This window comes from Heteronotia binoei, chromosome 15, assembly GCF_032191835.1.
Source record: "Heteronotia binoei isolate CCM8104 ecotype False Entrance Well chromosome 15, APGP_CSIRO_Hbin_v1, whole genome shotgun sequence".
NCBI lineage: Eukaryota > Metazoa > Chordata > Lepidosauria > Squamata > Gekkonidae > Heteronotia > Heteronotia binoei.
This window is the reverse complement of record NC_083237.1, coordinates 63,159,766-63,172,822: the sequence shown is the minus strand read 5'-3', so window position 1 is coordinate 63,172,822 and position 13,057 is coordinate 63,159,766.

The following is a 13,057-nucleotide window of genomic DNA, read 5'->3' as shown; positions in this document are numbered from 1 at the left end:
GTGCCCCTGTCTTTCATTCAGGCCCAGAGCTAGGGGTTCAGGCGCCCCAGGCCGAGCCCCGCCCTCCCAAGGAGTCTTCTCATGCGAGCGGCTTTGTGCGAACACTCGGCCACCTCTCTCCCGCTACAAAGGGGGCTGGGATGCGGCACAGCCTTTTCCGGGCTCCCTCTGAAGCAGGAGAGGGCCAGGCAAGCTGCACATTCTTTCTTCAAGAACACGTGGCTCAGGCTGCCTCTTGCCCGGCCATCTCTGGCTTCAGAGGGAGCCGGGAAGCGGCAGAAGCGGCTTCTTCCCGGCTCCCTCCGAAAGTGTTAAAAAGGTGTGCTGTCCCTTTAAATGTGATGGCTAGAACTCCCTTCGAAGTTCAATCATTCTTTTCGCACCCTTTCTCCTGGCTCCACCCCCAAAGTCTCCTGGCTCCGCCCCAGATATTTCTTGAGTCGTATTTGGCAACCCTATTGGCTATGCGGATTTTTAAAAAAAGTTTGCTTGGGCAGCAACTTCTACCACAGCATGAAGACTTACACGGTGTTGGTTGGCTCTGCCTAATGTGGCAGCCATTTTTTTTTGTAGCATCCACTATGCCGTGTCAGAATTCAAAATGTGCCCACAGGCTCAAAAAGGTTGGGGGTCCCTGGTGTACTTGCTTGGTTCTGAGGCACAGAATTTGGAGGATAGGTAGCAGGAGCCGGAACGGAATGGCTGCCGTCACTGTACGCTAGGAAGTTTCAAGCCAAACATGCTCTTTTGATGGCTTGGCTTTCTGCTTTGGGGAAGAGATAAGTGGACGGGAACTATACGAAGCACTGCAGACAGGCATTTGAAGTTTTTGCAGGGCACATGGTAGGATCTCAAGGACACGTTCTTGGATTTTGCAAAGGAGGTTTCCCAATGTGTGATTTACAAAATATTTACAAAAGAGGAAGCTGTGCAGGTTACAGAGGATCAAGCATCCGGGTTGAAGGAGTCAGGGCTTGGAATCGATATCAAATCTTTTCAGTCCCTGTCCCTGAAGTCTAAATATTGATTGGGCAGATAAAATGCCTGTCTGCAAAGACAGTTATCCGTCACTTTGTCTTGGAATTTTCGTTGTTGTTACACTTCACCCCTCTGGATTTCTCGGCGATCGTGATCTCTGCAGTATCACCTCATCTCTAAAATAAGAAAATCCATTTCCCCCCCCCCCCCTTCCCCACACATGATGATGATGATATGATGATATTGGATTTATATCCCGCCCTCCACTCCGAAGAGTCTCAGAGCGGCTCACAATCTCCTTTACCTTCCTCCCCCACAACAGACACCCTGTGAGGTAGGTGGGGCTGGAGAGGGCTCTCACAGCAGCTGCCCTTTCAAGGACAACCTCTGCCAGAGCTATGGCTGACCCAAGGCCATTCCAGCAGGTGCAAGTGGAGGAGTGGGGAATCAAACCCGGTTCTCCCAGATAACAGAGCTCTGGCTGACCCAAGGCCATTCCAGCAGGTGCAAGTGGAGGAGTGGGGAATCAAACCCGGTTCTCCCAGATAAGAGTCCTCACACTTAACCACTACACCAAACTGGCTCTCTGGCACATGGAACCATTCCTCATCTCTTCCTGCCCTCTTCTAGTTCTTGATTTAGTTCAGCTCTAGAAATGCGGTCTGGGGAAGGACCAGAAAACAACAAAACTGATCTTGGGCAATCCCACTGAGAAGGAAGACATCTAAAGGCAATGTATCTGACTTTCTGGACTCTAGAAAGGACGGGACTTTGGAGCAGTGCCTTGTGACGACCCGGTGACCTCTGACACATAACAAAAGGGAAAAGCTTGCTTGCTTTTTTTTTTTCTTTTAAAGTATTTAGTACAATAAACTGCTTAAGCCTTTAAAGGGAAGATGCGGGGGTGCTTTCCTACCTCAAAAAATGTACAGCTACTTAGAATAGGGAAAAGAATAGATATTTATATTATTTATGACCTTTACCTGTTTTCCCATAAAGTTGCAGATAGATGTTTTATTGTGTTGCTGTCCTGAGTGTACATGATTTAAAAAATGTAAATAGTACCATGTATGCCTTTATTTTTACTATATATTTTGTACTCTTTTTTTGCTTTTCTGGCTGTGTTGTACTGATGGTTTGCCGTGCTCTGTCTTTGTGTGTTCCTGGAAATATAACTCTTTTGTTTGTTTTCCAAAGCGTGTTGTTTCTTTTCCTGGTTTCCATTTTTGAAAGAGGGGAGAAAACGGTGAATGTGCTAAGGAAATACAACCAAACTCTCTTTGGGTGAACCAAAATTGAATGTTCCTCTGCTAGAAAAAGCCGGGGCGAGGCGGGGGGGGAGTCATCTATAAGACATGATCTCTGTCATCTGGTTACAGAACTTACATTTAATCACCTACCTTTGAACTCCTGATTAATAAATTTACCTATCAATACAGGTACTCTGCCTTGGCCTGGATGGCCCAAGCTAGCCTGATCTCATCAGATCTCAGAAGCTAGATGGGGTCAGCCCTGGTTAGTATTAGGGCTGCCAAGTCTCATTGGGGCAATTTACTCACCATGGGAGTTGCTGAATGCTGTATACGCAACCAAGTTCCTCAGACTAACACAGGGAAACTAGAGGTTCTACTTTACTATTTACTATTTTCCTGTGCAAACGAGTTCTGGAGGGGCTGTAAAACAAATGGAGGGAGGGAGCTCACAACAGCCATGTTGTTCTGCAGGCTTGCCCCACCCCCACTCAGCCTGCCTCTGGATATTTAAAGGCACATACACCTTTCTAAAAGTAAATTATTCCAAGCGTCTTCTTAAGCTTTCCTAGGTGGAAAGGCACAAGGTGGCTGTGGGGAAGGGGCTCCGCCGCTGGCCAGGGGCAAGAAAGAGCCTGCAAAATTGGGAGATCCTCCACTGGGACCTGAGGATTGGCAAGCCTAGTCAGTATGTGGATATCCAAGGTTGTGATGCAGAAGAAGGCAATGGCAAACCATTTCTGTTAGTCTTTAGCATTGAAAACCCTACAGGAGCACCATAAATCAGCCGCGACATGATGGCACTTTCCAGGGGTGGAATTCTAGCAGGAGCTCCTTTGCGTATTAGGCCACACACCCCTGATGTAGCCAATCCTCCAGGAGCTTACAAAAAAGAGCCTTGTAAGCTCTTGGAGGATTGGCTACATCAGGGGTGTGTGGCCTAATACGCAAAGGAGCTCCTGCTAGAATTCCGCACCTGGCACTTTCCACCAAAAGTGCTCTTACGTAGACATTAAAGGAGACTTGTGAGAACTTTTAGTTTAACAAAAGTTATCACTCATGGTTGAGGTGTGTGTGTGTGGAGGGGAGGATTATTTTGATATTCTTATCAACCCGCATGACCACTCCGCTCCTCAGACCAACTATTGGTTATTCCCTCCAAAATAGTGGCTAGGATGGTGACCACTCGATCTAGGGCTTTTTGAGCTGCTATTCCTATTTTACGGTCTAAGCTTCCAGAAGTTGTTGAGTCTCCACAATACGAAAGGCAGAATTCTTCAGGGAGGCTTTTGACGCCACTATTTTTAAATTATATGTTAGTTCTGATGGATTTTAAGCTGTATATTAGTTTTATTCAGGTGGTTAGGTAGCCCTATTGGTCTGAAGCAGCAAAACAAAGTTTGGAGACCAGTGGCACCTTTAAGACCGACAAACTTCTATGTTGCACACACACTTCTTCAGATGCATTGAAATGGAAGTTGCCAGTCCAGCTAATTAGCATACAGCATAATAATAATTATTACTTTTATTATCATTGTAACTCAACTTGAGACTAGTTTTGCAGAAAAGTGGGTTAAAGTAATAATAATAATAATAATAATAATAATAATAATAATAATAATAATAATAATAATAATAATAATAAATTTTTATTTATACCCCGCCCTCCCCGCCGAGGATCTAAATAGTTAATTTCCTTAAGGGTCCGGCATCAGAAGCAAAATAGTGGCCGGATTTTTTAGACTGGGAAGAGTCCATAGAGGCCATCTAGTCCAACCCCCTATTCAATGCAAGACCAGTCTAGAGCAGGGATGGCCAGCCTGCAGCTGGGAGCCACGTGTGGTTCTTTCACACATATTGTGTGGCTCTTGAAGCCCCCACTGCCCCATCGGCTGACTTGGAAAAGACATTTGTCTCTTTAAATCTCTTCTCCAAGTCAGCCCGGTGGCTTGGATAATGCATTTAAAGTGAAAGTTGCTTTCTTTCCACCTCGCCCTCCCTCTATCTTCCTTCCTTCCTTTGGCCGTCCCTGGCTTAGACCATCCCTGCCAAGTGTTTATTCAGCCGCTGCTTGGGGATGGCCAGTGAGGGGGAGCTCACTTCCACTAGGCAACTAATTCCACTGCAGAACTACTCTTAACTATATATAAAAAAATAAATCCTGAAATCCAGCCGGTACCTTTCCACTGGTAATTTAAACCCATTGTTGTGAGTCCTCTCCTCTGCTGCCATCAGGAGCAGCTGCTTGCCCTTGTCGAAGTTCCAGCCCTTCAAATACTTCAAGAGAGCCATCCTGTCCCCCTCAACCTCCTCTTGAGCCAGTTTGGTGTAGTGGTTAAGTGTGCGGACTCTTATCTGGGAGAACCGAGTTTGATTCCCCACTCCTCCACTTGCACCTGTTGGAATGGCCTTGGGTCAGCCATAGCTCTGGCAGAGGTTGTCCTTGAAAGGGCAGCTGCTGTGAGAGCCCTCTCCAGCCCCACCCACCTCACAGGGTGTCTGTTGTGGGGGAGGAAGGGAAAGGAGATTGTGAGCCGCTCTAAGACTCTTTGGAGTGGAGAGTGGGATATACATCCAATATCTTCATCTACCTCACAGGGTGTCTGTTGTGGGGGAGGAAGGTAGAGGAGATTGTGAGCCGCTCTGAGACTCTTCGGAGTGGAGGGCGGGATATAAATCCAATATCTTCATCTACCTCACAGGGTGTCTGTTGTGGGGGAGGAAGGTAGAGGAGATTGTGAGCCGCTCTGAGACTCTTCGGAGTGGAGGGCGGGATATAAATCCAATATCTTCATCTACCTCACAGGGTGTCTGTTGTGGGGGAGGAAGGGAAAGGAGATTGTGAGCCGCTCTGAGACTCTTCAAAGTGGAGGGCGGGATATAAATCCAATCTCTTCATCTACCTCACAGGGTGTCTGTTGTGGGGGAGGAAGGGAAAGGAGATTGTGAGCCGCTCTGAGACTCTTCAGAGTGGAGGGCGGGATATAAATCCAATATCTTCATCTACCTCACAGGGTGTCTGTTGTGGGGGAGGAAGGTAAAGGAGATTGTGAGCCGCTCTGAGACTCTTCGGAGTGGAGGGCGGGATATAAACCCAATATCTTCATCTACCTCACAGGGTGTCTGTTGTGGGGGAGGAAGGGAAAGGAGATTGTGAGCCGCTCTGAGACTCTTCGGAGTGGAGGGCGGGATATAAATCCAATATCTTCTTCTTCTCTTCTCCAGGCTGAGCCTTCCCAAGTCCCTCAGCCTTTCCTCACAGGGCTTGGTCTCCAGGCCCCTGGTCATCCTCCTTGCTCTCCTCTGCACCTGCTCCATTCTGTCCACATCCCTTTTGAATTGAGGCCTCCAGGTCTGTACACAGCACTCCAGATACTGGAGTATGAAACAAGAGAGCCTGTTTGGTGTAGTGGTTAAGTGTGCGGACTGGGAGAAGTGGATTTGATTCCCCCCTCCTCCACTTGCAGCTTCTGGGTCAGCCATAGCTCTCCTAGGAGTTGTCCTTGAAAGGGACGCTTCTGTGAGCGCTCTCTCAGCCCCATCCTGTTTGTTGTGGGGGAGGAAGATAAAGGAGATTGTGAGCCACTCTGATACTCTGAGATTCAGAGCGAAGGGCAGGATACAAATCCAATAACATCACCACCACCATCACCACCACCATCTTCTTCTTCATCATCATCTATAAAGGCACCAAATAAAATATACCTGTACTGCTTAACTAACTGAAGCTTAGTTGGTTGACCTGATTTAAAATTCGGAGCTATATTCTCAAGCCACTCAAATGGTCACCAAACAATCACGACAAGCAGTGTACAAACATGGGGCAAGAAGGGTTGGCTGTTTTCCAAAATGTTAGCCTTGGTTGCCTGGGGATATGAACCTGAGATTCCAAGATAGTTACCACCCCTCCTCGGTTTTGCCGGGTGATTAAGGTATGGAGAAAGTATTCATGGATTCAGGTCAAAGGAAAGAAAGCCTTTTTTTTCCCCCTTTGAGAATTTCTTCCATCCACAGATCTTCCGAGATGGGCCTCCTGCCAACTCTCCAGTGCCAACCAACAACTGCTTAAAAGTTCATGGAGCCCAGCCACAATGCGGTGACAGGAGGGCAAGGGGATTTTGGGCATGGCTGAGCAGAAGCTGCGCCACCTTGCACGCTGCCCTTGCCAAGAAGCCATTTCCCACGACATTTTAATCCCAGTGGTGCTGGGAGCCTGAGGGAACTTCATCCTCTCGAGTTCAGCGCATTTCAGAGATGAGGTGCTTGTATGTATGGCTGAGTGGCCAATTATTTCGGCCTGGGCAGGGGTGGGGGGGAGGAGAAAGAGAAAATGATCTTTCTGGGAGGAGTCCAAGGGGATGAAAGACAAAGAAATTACAACCAGAACAAGACTGCCTAACCTGATCACGGACTAGGGTTTTATTCCAGTCCCCAGGTAGGCTGGGGACTAAAGCTATACAAAACTCCATGAATTCCAACCTCAAAAGGAATACAACATACAACAATCTATGAAAAGTACAAAATTTCTTATGAAAATTACAAATTTTCTTATAGAACCAACCATAGACTAAACACGTAGCAAGAACGTCCGCTCCACCTATCCCCACAGTCCTTCAGATCGCAATTAATGCAAACTCTTTCCAAGTCCAGAGTCCAAGTCTTTCCAAGGAGAGTCCAGGCTGTAATCTCAAGATGTAAATGTTCTCACAAGAGTCCAACGCCCCAGTATGAAGAATACCCAACGCAGCTTGACAAAATTATACATGCGATGAGGTTGAACCCTCATTTTACTCCAGCTTCGAAAAGCTTAAGGAACGATCAAAACATTCTCAGACAATATCTCTCAATACCGCAACCTTCCATATGGTGGTTCATACTGGAGAGTTGGACTCTTGTGTATTCTTTTTGAGGCTGGAATGCGCGGAGGCTTGTATAGCTTTAATCCCTAACTCTACTTTCCACATCTCTCTGTTTGGTTGTTCAGTCCACAGGTAGGGAATCCCATGGTTTGGAGGCCCTCCCCCCATTTCAGGGTCATCAGAAACTGGGAGGGGGGGGAAATGTCATCTGAGCGCTCCATTATTCCCTACGGAGACCGATTCCCATAGGGTATAACGGAGAATTGATCTGTGGGTATCTGGGGCTCTGTGTTTTGAGATAGAGGCACCAAATTTTCGACATAGCATCCAGTGCCTCTCCCCAAAACACCCTCCAAGTTTCAAAAAGATTGGACCAGGGGATCCAGTTCTATGATACCCAAAAGAAGGTGTCCCTGTCCTTCATTATTTCCAATGGAGGGAAGGCATTTAAAAGGTGTGCGGTCCCTTTCAATGCGATGGCCAGATATTTCTTGAATTCGACCCGGAAACCCTATCACGGACGCTTCTCTACAAGCAGACTTGATCAGAGAACTTGTATGATGAAGAAGAAGAGAACATACAAGAACTCGTGGGCATTCGATGAAATTGCTGAGCAGACAGGTTAAAACGGATAAAAGGAAGTACTTCTTTACCCAAAGGGTGATTAATATGTGGAATTCACTGCCACAGGAGGTGGTGGCGGCCACACACATACATACATACATACATACATACATACATACATACATATATATATATATATATATATATATATATACATACACATACACATACACACATACATACATATATATATATATATATACACACACACACACATACACACACACACACACACACACACACACACACATATATATATATATATATATATATATATATATATATATATATATATATATATAATTTTTTTTGGCCACTGTGTGACACAGAGTGTTGGGCTGGATGGGCCATTGGCCTGATCCAACATGACTTCTCTTATGTTCTTATGTGACACAGAGTGTTGGACTGGATGGGCCATTAGCCTGATCCAACATGGCTTCTCTTATGTTCTTATGTGACACAGAGTGTTGGGCTGGATGGGCCATTGGCCTGATCCAACATGACTTCTCTTATGTTCTTATGTGACACAGAGTGTTGGACTGGATGGGCCATTGGCCTGATCCAACATGGCTTCTCTTATGTTCTTATGTGACACAGAGTGTTGGACTGGATGGGCCATTGGCCTGATCCAACATGGCTTCTCTTATGTTCTTATGTGACACAGAGTGTTGGACTGGATGGGCCATTGGCCTGATCCAACATGGCTTCTCTTATGTTCTTAAGAGACTGGATTTCTACCCTCCCCTTCACTTCGAGTCTCTCAGAGCAGTCTGCAATCTCCTTTCCTTCCTCTCCCCACAAGAGACATCCTGTGAAGGAGGCGTGGGGCTCCCAGCCTCCTGCTGGGGGGAGGTGTTCCCCAGATATGGGACACGGAGCAGGCTGGTGGGGGATCCCCACCCCCAAAGAACTCTGTCAGTGTTCGATGTACCTGATGCAATGACATTATGTGGAAGTGAAGTCATCATGATGGGCACATTGTGCAGGGGACACTCTAGCATTGTGGTCATGCTGCCAAGTCTTGATGTCACAGACCTGGGTTAGCCTGATCTCATCAGATCTGGGAAGAGAAGCAGGGTCAGCCATGGTTAGGACTTGGATGGAAGACCTCCAAAGAAGTCCAGGGTCACAACGCAGAGCTAGGCTGTGGCAAACCACCTCTGAACATCTCTTGCCTTGAAAACCATAAATCAGCTGTGACCTGATGGCACTTTACACACACACACACACACACACACACACACACAAATGTTACCTGTGTGATTGTTGGTAGGGACGATGGGCTTTGAATATTACTTCAATGGAATGCTGTTATCTGGTCTCCTAGGAGACAGATCGAGGTAGGACCACCAGATGCTACTACCCGCTCATAACTAGCCATAGAGTAGATGTAAATAATGTAAGGCTTGGGTGTCAAGCATCGGTATTTCGAATAACCAAGCAATTGTTTGATACAAAGACTTGTTTTATTGATAATTGAATTTGTTTCTCAGTTAGCTTCCCGCGTCCTGTGAGAGCTTCTAAATTCTTATGATCTGTCCAAATCTCAAAAGGGACCCTGGCTCCTTCTAACCAGGACCTCCAGGTCTTTAATGCAAACGTCACGGCAAATGCCTCTTTATCCCACACGGACCAATTCCGTTGTTCCTGAGAGAATTTTTTAGAAATGTAGGCACAGGGTTTTAGCCTCCCCTCATCATCTGGTTGCATCAGAATGGCTCCCACCGCGACGTCAGAAGCGTCACATTGAACAACGAAAGGTCTTAACTCATTTGGGTGACTGAGGATGGGTTCACTAGTGAATAGTCTTTTCAGTTTATTAAATGCCTCCTGACATTTGGCTGTCCACTCTAATTTCACCCCTGGTCTCTTCGCTTCCAGGCCTTTCCCTTTTGTTTTGAGGAGGTCCGTCAGGAGCAGCATGGTCTGTGCAAAGCCCTGAATGAAATTACGGTAAAAATTTGCAAAACCGAGGAATGATTGGAGCTGTCTACATGTCCTCGGGGGTTCCCAATCTAGCACTGCTTGAATTTTGGCAGGGTCCATGGATAACCCTTTCCTGGATACTCTATATCCTAGGTAGTCCAGTTCTTTGTACTCCTTGAGGATGGAGCGTACTTCTTCTACCGTTAAGTACAGTCTCTCGTTCCTAGGGGGTGGCTCAGGGCCCCAAGCTTTATCCCACTGGTGGTGTTCACATTTTTTATCAGTAAAGTCTATGGTCTGGTCTCCCCATTTAATGTCTGGTTCATGTTTCGCCAACCACCCCACTCCTAGTACCACGTCAAAGGATGCAGATGGAGCTATCACAAAGAGTTCTGTGTCCCAGTGGTTTTCTATGCCCACCAGCACCGCTTGAGTTTGATCAACGCATGGTTCCCCTTTCATTACTGTCCTGTCCATCTGCTCGAATTGTATGGGTTGTGGTAAGCGGATCTTGGGGAGACCCAAGGCTTCTACTAACTTGGGCGTAATTACTTCTCTTGTGCACCCTGAATCAGTTAGAGCCCAGACATGGACAAACCACTTTAGTCTTGAATTTAACAAAGTCAATGGGACAAAAAACAAAGTTCCAGTTATTCTCACCCTTAATGGTGCCGTTAATTCCACGACCTGCTGCTCAGCACCTCTCAGTTCAGGTCGTTCCTGTTTCCCGCCAGCTCGTCTTCCCAGGACATCTCACTTAACTCATCTATGATGATGGTTTCTTCATCCATGGAAGTAGCGGCTACAGTGCTCCCTTTTGCTGATTCTTTAGGGCGACTTGCGATCTTTTTTGACGTCGGTGTGCTGGACTTTGGAGTAAGGGGAGGGGCCGAGGTCGAGGCACAGCCGATTGTGCCGGGGGGCGGGGGGGAGGCGGGATTGGAGGGGCAGCCGCCAATCTTGCCGGGAGGGAGGCGCCCCTGTGGGAGCCAGCGCCCAAGACTATTGCCTAGTTTGCCGACTCCCATGCGCTGGCCCTGGGTGCCAGAGTTCACTCCAAGATGGAGATTTGATTACGTTTAGGGCACAGTTTGAATGCAAAGTGTGAGTATAATATAGCGGGTTCGATGCAATGAGGCGATGTAGCAGTAGTGAACATAGCTCTCTTTATTCAGTACAGCACAATAACGGCTGAACTCTAAGACTCGCTTATGGGGCCAACTATGTACAGTTCAAGGTTCCCACACTAGGACGCCATTGGATCATTTAAACCAGCAGGGGACCTGTGATTGGAACAGGGCAGTAGGGATTTGTTCCCTAGTCCCTCAAGCTCAGACCTAAAGGCTCCATGAGCCAGGCAGGAATACAGGTAATAACATCATTAGTCCACATGCACAACAGTGAGACTGTGGATAGAAGCAGAAATAGCCATACCCCCGGCTGCCATTTTGATCTGGGAAATCCGTCTGTTGATATCGGCAGTTTGTAAAGGGCGAGATGTGCTCCCAACAGCATCGCCAAAAAACGTGGCACATTGGGGTGGATGGGGCTGAAAGTTGCCAGATCCTCTCTGGTCGGTGGGGGAGATATGGTTGCCAACTCCAGGTTGGAAAACTCCAGGAGATTTGGCGGTGGAGCCTGGGGAGGACAGGGACCTCCGTGGGGTACCGCGCTACACAGTCCTCCCTCCAAAGCAGCCATTTCCTCCAGGGAAACTAATCTCTGCAGTCTGCAGATGAGCTATAATTCCAGGGGATCCCCAGGTCCCACCTAGGGCACGCATCTCTAGGGCCAGCCACACAACTGGCGCTGTAAACTGGACCTGTGCAAGGACTCTGCTGTCCACTATGAATGCAGCACCTGGGATTGGGATTGGGCCTTTCAACCTATCACAGTCAGGTGGGGTCCTGATTCAGTGCCAGGCTGCAGGAGGAGGAGGGGCTTAACCACCACCACCACTGCCCCCACTCTCTCCTTTGCCAGTTAACTCCCCTCAAGAGCCAGTTTGGTGTAGTGGTGAAGTGTGTGGACTCTTATCTGGGAGAACCGGGTTTGATTCCCTGCTCCTCCACCGGCAGCTGCTGGAATGACCTTGGGTCAGTCATAGCTTTCGCAGAGTTGTCCTTGAAAGGGCAGCTTCTGTGAGAGCTCTCAGCCCCACCCACCTCACAGGGTGTCTGTTGTGGGGGAAGGAGATAAAGGAGATTGTAAGTCACTCTGAGACTCTGAAATTCAGAGCGGAGGGCAGGATATAAATCCAATATCATCATCATCTTCTTCTTCTTCTAGTTAGCCCTGGAATAGAGAGGGAACATTGTCAAGAAAGACTGTCAAAGTGTTTTCTAGCTGAGGAGGAAAGAATGTTGATTTCTCTAGTCTAAACTGCACACTTAACTCCTTTCTACCCCAGCTCCATGGCCCCTGTCGAAATCATGGGCCAGCTTGGCTGCTATTGGACTTTAAAAAACAACAACACTGGGATGATCCAATCCATACTCTTTGGCCAGCAGGGTGTCAAGCAAGGCCCTGAGCTCCTTAGATGGTTGTCCGTTTGCACCTGAGATCACAGAAGGCTGTGCGACTTGTCGAAAGGCCCTTTCTTCTTATAATTGCCTGTATAAATTGTCTCACATCTGGCAACTCTGGTGTAAAACTAGACTGCGTGACTCTGGCCAGGACAAGCCAGTTTATGTACCTTGGAGGCTGATTCTGACATTTCGAAAACAGCTGTTTTGGGAATGGTCCAACCCAAGAGAACCTCAAGTGTTGACAGAAGCCTGTCTTCTGTGAGCTCGAGTGACAACCTGACATATCTCTCTCTCTCACACACACACATCATTAGGCAACTGTTCACATTTGTTCATGGAGTGGGGTTGCCAAATTCCTGACAATTTGGAAGGGGAGACTCTGGTGAGATCAGCAGGGATGTGATGCTGTGGAATCCATCCTTCCAATCGGCCATTTTCTCCAGGGGAACTGATCTCTGTAGTCTGGACTTTGGAGGTCAGTTGTAATTCTGGGGGGACTTTAGGCCACATCTGGAGATTGGCAACCCAACATGGAGACAATGAGCCACTCCCCATGGCTGTTTCAGCTCTGGAAAACGGCAAGGGAGTAATCTCTCCCCATCCTGAGGTTGAATGGGACCCCAAAGGAGCTGGAAACATCTGTTGGCCAATGTGTATAAAATGGGTCCAAGAACACTGACTACTCAAGGCAGAAATCACATCTAGTTTGAGCCCAAATCAATGCTTTGGAAACAAAAGCTTTGGGGAGTAATTTGGTAACTGAGATACGTGGTATCGGTTCCCCCACCCTGCCCGAAGCAGAGTTGTCATTCAGCCACAGTTTTGCCTTCGTATTCCACAATGCAATGCAATGCAATGCAACAAAAGATAATTACAAGATAATGCATGGGAT